Source organism: Amborella trichopoda, chromosome 12 (genome assembly GCF_054954075.1).
Source record: "Amborella trichopoda isolate Santa Cruz 75 chromosome 12, AtrichopodaSantaCruz75HAP2 v2.0, whole genome shotgun sequence".
Lineage (NCBI taxonomy): Eukaryota > Viridiplantae > Streptophyta > Magnoliopsida > Amborellales > Amborellaceae > Amborella > Amborella trichopoda.
Window position 1 is genome coordinate 49,193,613 of NC_142347.1, and position 13,524 is coordinate 49,207,136.

A 13,524-nucleotide genomic window follows, 5' to 3' on the forward strand; every position below is an offset into this window, starting at 1 on the left:
CAAACCGCACACATTAATGATTATATGTAATGAACAATTAAATTAGCCAATAACTTGGAGAAATTGAGCTAATGGGCACATTTATTATAAATTTACATGAATATATGTGTAAGCACTAAGAAGTTTATCATAGGCATGACTTTTCATTGTAAAGTGTTTGACATTGTAGATTTGCATGAAAAATGCAAGAAAATTTTTATATGAGGCATTTACCATATACTAGCAAGGTGCACCTCAGGTTCTTATAGGAAAAGTTTTTTTCAACACTGAAAACCCTCTAATTGATCACCTCAACCTTGAGATGTATCGATGTGGAAAAAAATAAATAAAATGATTTAAAATTTAAGATATTGGATCATGTAAGATATTATTTGGATCGTCAATTTTCTAAGATTTTAAAGTGTTTAACATTTTTAGAACTTTGAAATTTCATAACTAGGGGTGAAAATATATTTTCAAGTCGTCATCAAGATTCCAGTTGAGGAAATATATTTTCAAGTCATCCTCAAGATTTCCAATACTAGAAGTGCATCTTCTAATAGGATTTTTGGATTGTTTAAAGGTAATGCCTTATACAAACCGTAATCCACAAGACTCATTAGCAAAAGAATATAATACAAATCGTATCATTGCAAGAGATTTAGGTCGAATAAAGAAAATCATCCTCTATTAAGAAATGGCCGATTAGGGTTTCCCCAATTAAAACTGTGACCATGACAAAAATAAAGTATTAATAGGTGACTACACGCTTTTCATTACCCATTAAATAGTGCCCTAATGGAGACAATCAAGCGACATTTTATTGTTTCAAAATTCAATTGTGCCCTAATTGAGACAATCAAGCGACATTTTATTGGTTTCAAAAAATTCAAATAGGCCCTAATTGAGACAATCGAGCAGCATTTTATTGGTTTAGAATTTAAAATGGTCCCCAATGGAGATAATCACGCCACATTTCATTGGTTTTAAAATCTCTCTCTCTCTCTCATGGCCTAACAACTTCTAAGTACAAACTAAGCATAAAAGGCAAATAAAAAAATAAAAATAATGAGAAAGAACTTTACACAAGGGCGAGTTCTTCGAGGGTTATATAATTTAAACGTATTTGAAGATCTTCGAGGCTGTTTTGTTATTTAGGTGCTTGAAAGTGAGTCGACAACAATATTATATATTAATTATAACTTGATAACCACTATTGGTAATAATAAGTAATATTGTTCTTGATTTACTTATAATTGTCTGATAACGATTGTGATCCTTGTGGCACATGGAAATTATATGTGTAGTCATATTTAGGAATGGACTAAGAGCATAGGTGGTCAAGATGGCAGGGCACTATAATAAGACATCTTAAGTTCCACTCATTTGTTCAGTAAGGGGCTCTTTCCTTACTAGATTCATTATTGTCATCCGAGTCTTATCTCAACTATTTGGGGTCAACTATATGAATCATGCTATGTTATTATGTTCTAACAAGGGTTATATCCTCAGTCAAACCTTAAATCGCTATATCTCTTTTTACTACTTCTATCTATGTTTTTTTCCCGTTAAAAAAAATACAAAACCCTTTGGAAATCATTTGGTGGTAGCCCTCAGCCATCAAAAGTGGACCGATAGCCTATCCCAAATTTGACAAATTTTCAAGATATACCTAACTTTCTATATCCTATTAAATCCATGTTGGTTTCCCATGACCAAAAAAGCAAGGTTGGATTCACCAAAAAAAAAGAAGAAATTTTGGATCTTTCAAGACAAATTTATTTTAAAAATTGAATTTTTATCCTCTTGGGGAAATCCAATATTTTTTAAAGCAAAAAAAAACTTTTATATGTTTACTTGATAATTTAAGATTTGCAAATAAAAAAACCATAGATTTGAACATAAATTCAAGTCATTCTACGTGTAAATTACATAAATAGGGCCAACTCACTGATTACAGTCCAGGAATCAGACTGACGACCAATGATTCCCAATTCGAAGCAACAATTTACACTGGTTTAAAGTGTCTTATGTTACTTCCAATAAACATGAATAAGAAATATATATATATATATTCCCCACTTATGGCCATCAAAACATTGGAATACTTGGTAAACAAAACAAATCGTCAATAAGCAAACATTTTATAATAGGGAATAACTTCTATAATCCAAGTGCTTATAACTTGTTGCACATCTTTGATTTGAATAATAACAACTTAAAATAATAATAATAATAATAATAATAATAATAAAATAAAAATAAAAAAGAGTTCTTGAAAGGCTAAATATAAAAAAAAAATTGAGTTCTTGAAAGCCTAGATATGTTGTCCATTGTATGGATAGTCAACAATAACAAAAAATGACAAGACTTATGTACGACCTTTTGTTCATGTAAATTCATTTTTGGAAAAATATTAGAAATATACTTTAATTTTTGACAAATTAGAAAAAAAAATCCTCAAATCTTGTCCACAACATTTTTCTTTAGTTTTCTCATTTAAAATACTTCGAGTTATCACGGTATTTAAAATGCCGTATAAAATGGGGTAGTCATTACGGTACTTAAAGTAGTGTAATACTACGGCTTCACAATAATACGGCTACTTTGGTAAAAAAATATCAAAAAAGGGTGTGGATGAGGTTTATGAAAGTTGATGTTTTTTTTTTCCAATTAAGATAAAATAAAAGTATATATATGATAATTTCCTTTCATTTTTCTATATTTTTTATCCCCTAAATGAGATCTAAATGTTCGTAAAATCTAAGATCTGAAAGAACCTTGCTTCTCGAAGTGGCCAAGTATATGCCCATTGATTTATATAATAATTTTCCTTTAACAGTAACATGAATATATCTTCCTCGCTAGGATAAAATACATAGCATTTCATAGACTTGCACATGGTAGCAGCTAATTGCCGACATCGCCTCTCATATAGGTGGACCATTTTCTACATTTATCGATAAGCCAACATGGTAGCATGTACACTTGCCAAAAAGACAACATCTTTATTTGATGCTACAATTTGACGCTCTAAACCGTCAGATTTTTTCTATCTTTACTTCATGATTTGGCACAACTACCCTATTATATGGTTGTAAGGATATGATTTGTATTTCTTTCATTCTTATTAATAAAAATAGGTAGGGGACCTTCTCCCCCACTTACCCAGAAAATAAAAAGTCACATAAACAAGAAGGGTACAGTTCGTGTAGAGACTAGGCTCTAAACAATCAAATTAGAGCCTACCTTCAAATAGTGCCAAGAAATGTGGTTTCACTATTGAAAATCTTTGTGATAGCTTTAAAATTTATTTTCATATTCATTTATAAAATGCAAAGCTTCAAAAATAGTATAGATTGACAGATCTATAAAAACTTGAAAATCTTGAAAATTGACAGTCTAAAAATGCGTTACAAAATACACTATTTCCAAAACTTGAAATCCATTTTTTTCTCATGTCCATGCATGATGTCCATATGATCAATTAGATGATATTTGGGCATCAAAACAACCTCTTCTAGTGAACTTTTTGAGGTAGGCTCAAATTTGATTGTTTAGAGCCTTGGCTCTATATAAATTTTTCCCCCAAAAAAAATCAAGCTTTTCACCTGTCTGCTTTGATTTTCAAATGATTTATAAACTCATTTTTTCTTCAAGTTTTGAAACGGCGGTTCAATATTCCGTATCATTTTAAATAGGATTGTATACTATGAAACCAATTATTTTTTGTACAAGGAAATTACAATCACTTTTAATCATACGATGTGAAATCCAATAGATAAAAATATATCACAAGATTCAAAAATTTTTACTATAGACTTTAAATCTGCACAATAACACATCATCAACCACTTGATTTTTGTACAAAAAATAAAGTCTTATTGTATACATTGCCATTGTAAATTCATTTATACTCTGATCAATTAATTTGGAGCTCCAAAAAAAGCTAATGATATTTGAAGAATTAAAAATAATTAATACAAAAGAAGGGATATCATTATGAAGCAATGATACGATTCCACTTGGGGGCAAAACTTTATGAAATCCAAATTTCTTCCATTAAAAAATAAGGATGAAACTTTACTATGTAATGATGCTCAAATATGAATCCCTTTACTTAAACCAACTTGGTGTCATTGAATAAACCTCAAGGGAAGCAAGGCAAATATTTTAACAATAATTATAAAGCAATGGTATATTTTATTATTATTGGTTTGCCCAAATATTGAGTCACACTAATAATTAGTGAACATCTAGAAGTACACACTTTTTATATATATGAGCAAGAGATGTCGTGTAGCTCCTCTCTTATATCTGAAGCGCGAGTTTGGCGTGTCTAAAAGATTATTGCTTTGCAGGTTCGAGGTTCGGAGCTACGTTAATTCGCAGGCAAATTATATATAAAACGCGAGTTTCGCGTTTCAAGAGAACATAGCGAAATACTTAAGGGCCAGTTTGGCGTGTCGAAAGAATGTAGCTTCGCAGATTGGAGGTACGGAGCAACGTTATTTCCAAGTCTAATGATCGTGGTCTAGCTGATTTTGTATTTGGGATTGTATACAATAATAATTTATTTTTGGTATTAGGAGGTCATAATTACTTATAACCATCCGATGTGAAATCTGATGGCTTAAGTGTGCCACAAAATTCGAAAAAATTTCTTTTTGAACTTTGAATTTGATCAATGAAATAAATGCAACCACCCAATTTCACATCTAATAGTCAAGATTAATTGTGAATATATTCAATATATTTTTTATAATATGAATAATATCTTATTTCTTTATTAATATTTAAATTTATTGAAAAATTACAAAAAACCCCTAAGACTACACTTCCTATACAACTTACACCCAATCTAACTCTTTTTCTCACTTTTTTCCCCAAAATACATTTTCTATGTAAATATCATTTGCTAAAATAAAAAATAAAAAAAATACCTAAACTGCTCTCCCTTACTTTTACCTTACCCACGCCTCTCTCTCCTCTATCCCACCAAAATAGGGGTTGTGTCACTGTGTAAATTCGGTTCGGCAGTAGGGCTCCCGCACTGTGTAAAGTACGGTTCGGCAGTAAGACTCCGCCACTATGTAAAGTGCGGTCCGGCAACTGCAAAGGGCGGTCTGGCAGTAGATATTATAGGATTCTAGGGCTCCGGCACTATGTAAAGAGCGGTCCACCACTTGTGCGCTTCGGCAATGTGATGATGCGCTCCGGCAATATGCTACGAAGTTCCAAAAATCAACGTCAAATTTGGCCAAATTGATTTTTATGTACAGGAAGGGCATTTCCATCTAAAAAAATGAATTTTTTCGCTTGGGGGGTATATGTATAGAAAGTTTGTCTTGAGGAAAAAAGCGAAAAAAAGTTAGGTTGAGGGTAAGTTGCATATCAAGTGTGGTCTTGGGGGGTTTTGTAATTTTTCCAAATTATTGCATGTTCATAAAACTTTCTTTTATAAATATATAATGTGAGGGGCTATATACATAATACATACCCAAGGTCTACCTGAATGTACTTTTTCTCGTAGAGAAGCCATCGAAAATTCTGAAATTTCAATGCTAAGCAACCATTTATTTTTTGTACATAGAGATCACAATCATTTTTGTCCTTTAAGTTTCAAAACGGGTAGTTGTAAGAGTCTCATTGAATAGACACAAGATTCTAAAAAGAATTTTGGAGTGAAATGATCGTAAACTCTATGTTCAAAAAAAAAATGGTCTCTTTATAGATAATCCCATATTACATTATAATATACTACGTTATATCCCAAAGATAAATAGGCCCTCATAAAGCTCATGTGAACGCCTTATATATTTTTGTATCATTCGTCTATTATGTTGCATCATATGTATTACAAATATATTTATATCATAATAGAATCTTATATAATGTAATGAAATAATAAAATTCTAAAAACTTCCAAAATAAAGAAAATTTTAAAAAATTCAAAAAAGTTTTAAAATAAAAAATTATTAAAGTAAGTAACATATTCAGAAATTATATAATATATCATATATACCTCTATTGAACCATGTTATACAATATAGTATAAAAGAAAGATTATTACTTATATAATAATTATACATTATTTATTATATATTGTAGATGATATATTATATATTATATATCATATTTTATACTATCATATAATAATAATAATAATAATAATAATAATAATAATAATAATAATAATATTATTATTATTATTATTACTATTATTACTATTATTACTAGTATTACTATTATTACTATTATTACTACTATTACTACTATTACTACTATTACTACTATTACTACTATTATTACTATTATTACTATTATTATTACTATTATTACTATTATTATTACTATTATTACTATTATTATTATTATTAGTATTATTATTACTACTATTACTACTATTACTATTATTACTATTATTATTACTATTATTACTATTATTACTATTATTATTATTATAAATCATGAACTAACCTACTGTCAAAAAAAAAAATCACAATGTGCTCTTGGATAAAAATCAAACTAAATTATTTTTCAGGACTCTCAATTTTAGGGATGTCAAAATAATAAAATACGAATTCTATTTTTATCTTACTAATTTCATATTTTCATAAAAAGCTTATCATTTATTTCATATTTTCTTCTTTCTTGAAATTTTACATAGAAAGCTTCTCATTTATTTATGTTCTAGAGCAGTAACAGCTATTTCTATTCTTTACACTTTTAAAATTAGGTTTTGGTTGTGAGGTTTTTATTTCATCGTCTTAAGAGAAACTTGTATTGCAAAATTTCGAGGCCCATGTATACAATACTCTATTGCGATAATGTCATTATTAAAACTATTTAACAGAATCTCTGAAGACTTATTTATTCGACATCTATTATATAAACAAACTAGATGGAAAATTGGAGTTTGTTTATAATACATATTAGAGGATTATGTTATTAAAAAAAAGAAAGTATCGGATAACACCTTTTGCTTTTGGTACAAAGTAGTCATAGTAACTATCAACCATTGGATCTTAAACCATGTGGCTTACAATCTGCATTGTCTTGGTCCAAAGTTCAAAAGAAAACTTTCGAAATTCATCACATAACCCAGGCCATTGAAATTCACATTTTTATATACATATAGACACTGTGTTTATATGTCACAGACCTCACGAGTAGAAATGTATTCCCCTTTATGGTCTATATTTGAGATATGTTTTAAATCTAATTTTTTAAGGCAATATAATATCTACTATGGAAATCATGAATATGTTATCATCATCATCATCCAAGCTTTATCCCAATTATATGGAGGTAGCTATATTAATCACGTTCCTCCATTCTTCTCTACAGGTTCCGGATCCATAATAATGTGTGGCAAGGTTTTACACTGACTACCGACTTAATGCCACCCACCTCCTTTATCGGGTTTGGGACGGGTTAAGAGAAAGCTTAAGGCCCTCACCCTTATTTGACATGAGATCATGAATATATACCAAAAAGAACTTTGTTAAGACCACCGAAACTTTTAAAATTATGTCCTTTTTTGGAGAGACCACAACTCCACATTTAACTTTAAGATGGATATGTAATGCCTAGGGGAACACAAATTTAGTTTTGAGTCCTTTGACGCACAAACCACATTTCCATAGATACATCTAAACATTGCCAAGATACAATTTTGGTGTTAGAAATACCTATAATGATTTGAAATTTTGTATTTATTTTTCATTATAAAATTTGAAGCTTTAAAAATGATACAATTAACACTTTGTATAAAAAAAGGCTAAAAAATATACAATTAACACTTTGTGTCGAAAAGATTTGTATTACGAACAAGAGAAAGAGATCTTTCCATATGAAAAGTGAAGGGCTACAGGAGGGCCGGGTCGAGTCCAGCTATACCAAAACGCATACCCAAATAGTGTTTGGGTCCAGCTCTAAAACCTGGACCCGATTTATCGGGTCCAAAAATTAGACCAATACCCATACCGATTGGGTCTATTGCCACCCTATGACTATGAGCTTCTTTATTTTTTGCCTTTTTTTTAACTATCATATGCCCATATTATTGGTAACAAGGTCACGTTCACCCTCAATTAGATTTCAAGCCATCTGATTTGTCATTTAATAGCTAAAGGTAAGTATGAGTTCTTATTGTATATGATCCTTAATGTACCCAAACCAATAAGGGTTAAAGTAAAGTATTTTATCTCCAACGATTTACATGTACGGGTTAGATCCGACTAGACCCAGACTCAGACCCGAATAGTATTTGTCCATTAGATTTCAAGCCATCTGATTTGTCATTTAATAGCTAAAGATAAGTATGAGTTCTTATTGTATATGACCCTTAATATACCCAAACCAATAGGGGTTAAAGTAAAGTATTTTATCTCCAACGATTTACGTGTACGGGTTAGATCCGACTAGACCCAGACTCGGATCCGAATAGTGTTTGTCCATTGGATTTCACGCCATCTAATTTGTCATTTAATAGCCAAAGATAAGTATGAGTTCTTATTGTATATGATCTTTAATATACCCAAACCAATAGGGGTTAAAGTAAAGTATTTTATCTCCAACGATTTACATGTACGGGTTAGATCCGACTAGATCCAGACTCAGATCCGAATAGTATTTGTCTATTAGATTTCAAGCCATCTGATTTGTCATTTAATAGCTAAAAATAAGTATGAGTTCTTATTCTATATGACCCTTAATATACCCAAACCAATAAGGGTTAAAGTAAAGTATTTTATCTCCAACGATTTACATATACGGGTTAGATCTGACTAGAACTAGACTCAGACCCGAATAGTATTTGGATCCAGACCCTCAGTTAGATCTGTCTATTGGGTCCAAGGTCTGGTCGGGTCAATTGCCACCCTTTAGGGGAGATCTATATACAAATGAACGCTCATGGTACTCTCTCTCTCTAAAAATGAACACTTGTGCTCCTTTATCTCTGTACGCACCAATGAACCATCGTAGTGCTATTTGACAAATTGACACAGAGCAAGTCAGTAAAAGAAAACTCGCTCATCTCGCTAGTTCTCTACTACCCGTTTACTTCCGTATGACATCGTGGTCCCGCAACGGGTTGATGGAGACCACGGAAACATATGTGGCTTTTCTCTTGGGACCCTTAGTGTCTTCCTAGTGCGTGGGAACGTAAGAAACCCTTGTTTTTCTCGTTGAACTTTTGGTTTCTCTCTCTAAGAAACTCTTGCTCATGCTAAATTGAGGATGCATTTGGTTTCTCTCTCTAAAAAACTCTTGGTCTTCACCCACATTAATGAATGAGTTGATGCTTGGGGATGATGGGATTCCGCATCAAACATTAACGATGCATGGAGGTGTGGAACTCGTGCAATGGAGAGGCATGTTGCTATCATCGTGAATTTTTTACACTTAACTACCCGCCTCTTTTTATGACAAGTGCAAGTCCCTTTTCACATATGGGAGGTTCCTCTCATAGGAGTGGCAATGGACCTGGACCTTACCTAGGACCCAATGGCCGGACTCAGTTCGGGTTTGAAAATTGGACCATGTGGACCTAATCTAGACCCAACCCTAATAGTGTTATTATTTTAAAAATATTTAATATATGATATTTAAATAGTACTTGAATAAATATAACTATATAATTTTAGTTATAATATTTAAATAACGCATATATTTTAACATAATATATAAACAATGTTTTTTTATTTTTTAAGTCGAGTCCAATGGTTCCGGGTCCACGTCCAGATCCAACTCCAGGTCTCCCTTAAATGTTTTCGGGGCATAAAGTGGTAGAAAGAGAATAATAAACAGTGCAGTTGGCACGACGTTTAGGCTTCATGTTAAAAAGTAAACCGTACTGCCAGACATGATATATAGTTTTGGTACCAGAAAAGTCTTATAATAATCCAAAAAATCTATTTCAGCAAGTGGTTATAAAATATGGAGCTCGAAAGATAATGTAAACATGCCGATAGGTGATCATTTGAAAATGGGATAATAAATAATGAGACTAACATTTGAAAATGGGATTATATACGATGCGACTATTTATCTTTGGTATAAGGTGATCACAATTACTTACAATCATCCGATGTTAAATCTGATAGCTAGGGTGTGTCATAAAGTTCGAAAAAATTTCTTTTGAACTTTGAGCTTGGTCATTAAAATAAATGTAGCCACTCAATTTCACATTCAATAGTCAAGATTAATTGTGACCACATTGTATCAAAGATAAATATTCTCATTATATACTTTCCCTTTGAAAATTGACTGTCTATATAATGTTTTTCAATATATACTATTTTTTAGAATTTGAAACCCATTTTCCTAAAGTAAATAGACTATCAATGCCAAGATGCTCAATTTTGGAATTTTCTAACACCAAAACTATATTTTCTTATGGTGTTATAAGCTGCAGCATTTTTTATTATTTGGTTTTAGATAGATCGGTGGTAGGAATCGAACTTGAGATGGTACGTTGCTAATCATCGACTGCTTAGCACTGAAGCACAAACTCAATTCATATGAGTTGCGACTTTACTTTTTGGGATTGTCTACAAAGAGACTATTTGCCTTTGTTACAATATGTCACAACCATTTCGACTCATTAGATAAATAATTGGATGGTTTGGGGTGAATTCAGTATTCGTAAAACCGGCCGGTCCAAACCAGAAGCGACCGGTTAGATTGGTACCGGCAAGGTACCGACTCTGGTTAAGACAAGTTTTGCAGTACACCTCATAGACTGCCCTCTCCAAAAAAAAACGAGCGCCAAGACCGGTCAATTCGATGTTGAACCGGTGGTTTTTTCTCAAAATCGGCCGGTTTTTCCTAACCGGTCTGGTGTACTATTTTATCGTCCGATATAATGTTATAATGGCAACGCGTATATAACGGTCGTTATTTATCACAGAGCCCGTTATATAAAACAGAACACGTGATCAACTTTTATGCATGCTTTTTTTATTCTTTTTGCTACGTTTTTTTTGTTTTTGTCAGTCAATTATTGACCTTATAAATTCGAAATCTTCTATAAATCAATGAGGATTGAATCAAAAATCGAATATTAAGTCGTTTTTTGCGATCTTCCTTGGCGTTATTTTGTGTTCTTGATTTTAATCCGCCAATCTAATGATTTTGGCATGGTTTTTCATTTGTTTTCGATAAAAATTAAGGGCTTTTAATGATCACAGAGATATCTAGATTTCTAGACTCGTGATTTCATTGAAACGGGGAGATTTGGAGCTCAATTTTGAGTTTTAATTAAATAAGGTAAATTCCAACCTGCATTTTTTTTTAAAAAAAAATCCTAATCTTTCAGCTTTTTTTTAAGATTATTCAAACAATATTTGATTGAGATTATTGATTGCATTCAATAAAAGAATGGGTTTTGGAACAAAAACAAACATTTGGAGCTCGGTTTTAGGGATTTTAGGGTTTCTTGAACAGAAAATGAAATGTACTTTAAGGGTTTTAGGGATTTTAGGGTTTCTTGCATATCTTCATAGTATTCAAATATTAATTTATATAAAAAGTTGTTTCAAATTTGTTTTATAAGATAAATGTATGTAATATGATAGTATACATTTAATCTAAGTTTTTCTAATTTTTTTAATTTTTATGGAGGTTTTTGACCCATTCTTTTTATAAAAAAAATCTATTTGACCGGTTAATCCGGTTAACCACCCCTGTTTGTCCGATTTCGGTTCAAACCGCTCCCAACCACTTGACCGGTTAACCGCTCCAGTTCGATTTTGCGAACACTGAGTGTGTTACGAAGTCCGAGATTAATTTTTTGAAACTTTGTATCTATTTAATGATCATGTTACATCCACCCGTTTTAAAATTTAACAAAGAAGACTGATTGGAACCTCCTTATATAAAAATAATAATCATTTTGTAGATAATCCATTACTATTTAGTATCAAGCGAATCATATAAACTTCTTCCATAGCCAGTTAGTTACTTAGTTTGCGAACGATGAGTCCATAATGCTGAACATGAAAAATAATGGTGTGCATTTTGTATTCATCCACATCATGGCTTTTCCTCCAAAATTTTCTGAAATCTTCTTTCTTTAATAGGATATTTTTGCCAAAACGAAAAATATAAATTCCTTCTAAAATGAAATGAGTGAATTCCCTTCAAAAATATAAAAGGAGCCACCAAATTAAAACACGAAATGCAATTATCACAAAATTATGGCAAATGAAAGTCATATATTACTAAATATAAGTAAATATGACAAATATATTACTAAATAATAAATCTAAATATGACAAGCTAAAAAAATAGTTGCATAAAAAGCGAAACAAATACGAAAATGATATTAAATATGGATTAAAAATAAATTTAAAAAATAAAAATAGCATAATATTTATTTATTTAACAACTAAATTTAGTCATTAAAAAAGTTCTTTTGTAATCTGATTTCTGAGTTAGTGCATCAAATGCCATTAGCAAACTTTATTATAAAGAAGGAATTATTTCGAAGTCTAAAACTATTTGAGTTTGTATGATGTGGGCAAAGTGAGGCGGGCAGAGATAGAGAGAGAGGTATATAACATACAAAACGATTTTAATCCAGCTATCCAGATCAAGAATCACCGATCGGATAGAAATCAAAAGTTGGGCAACATGGGTTCCCACCAATGTCAAATTTGTTGCGGAGTCTTTTACGGTTTCATGAAAAAGGTTCCCACCAATGTCAAATTTGTTGCGGAGTCTTTTACGGTTTCATGAAAAAGATGAAGCAATTCTGTATTTCGGCTGATTCCGACGAAGGCTTTTGATTTCTTTTAAAATTTAATATAAATAAATTAGATATTTATATATATATAAATAATTAAAAATTTTAAAATAAAATTTCAAAACAAAAATACTTTCTTGTTTATGAATCATATTAAAAAGTAACTGGAACTAGATTCCATCATTAGAAATCAATAGAGTGGGTAAAGAAGCTCCCCCCCTTAGCAAGGGAATCAGCAAAGGCCATCGCCAATGATCATTGAAGAGTAGACGATACATACACTTCACCGAGAAAAGACCATTGTTCTCTATATCCCATACTACCTTACCTTCAGCCATTTGTGGGATATAAACTCAGTTAAAAACCTCCAGAAGAGCTGAGAATATAGATTGTCAAAGATCCGATTATACGGGAGGCTGATAATCCAAACTACTTGATTACCCCTGACTTCAAATATATCTGCTACCAATGTATTGGGATTATCCATCGTACAAAAAATGTCCGGGAATGCCACTTCTAATGAGCTAGCACTTGTGGTGCTAAAAGGAGATATTTATGGCATTACCAAAATTCCAGCAGATATTCCGGTGAATAAGAGGCTTACACAAATAAATACATCTCCAAAAAGATGACATGTTCTCATTTCTCGTCGAGATCCAATTAACATCTCCAATCTATCTACACCATACTTAGCCAGAAGAACTTGATACTATAAATGTTCCTTAAAGCGAAACTGCGCCACCACTACTTACAAAGTAAAACTTAGTTAACCATTTTAATTTTCCTTAATC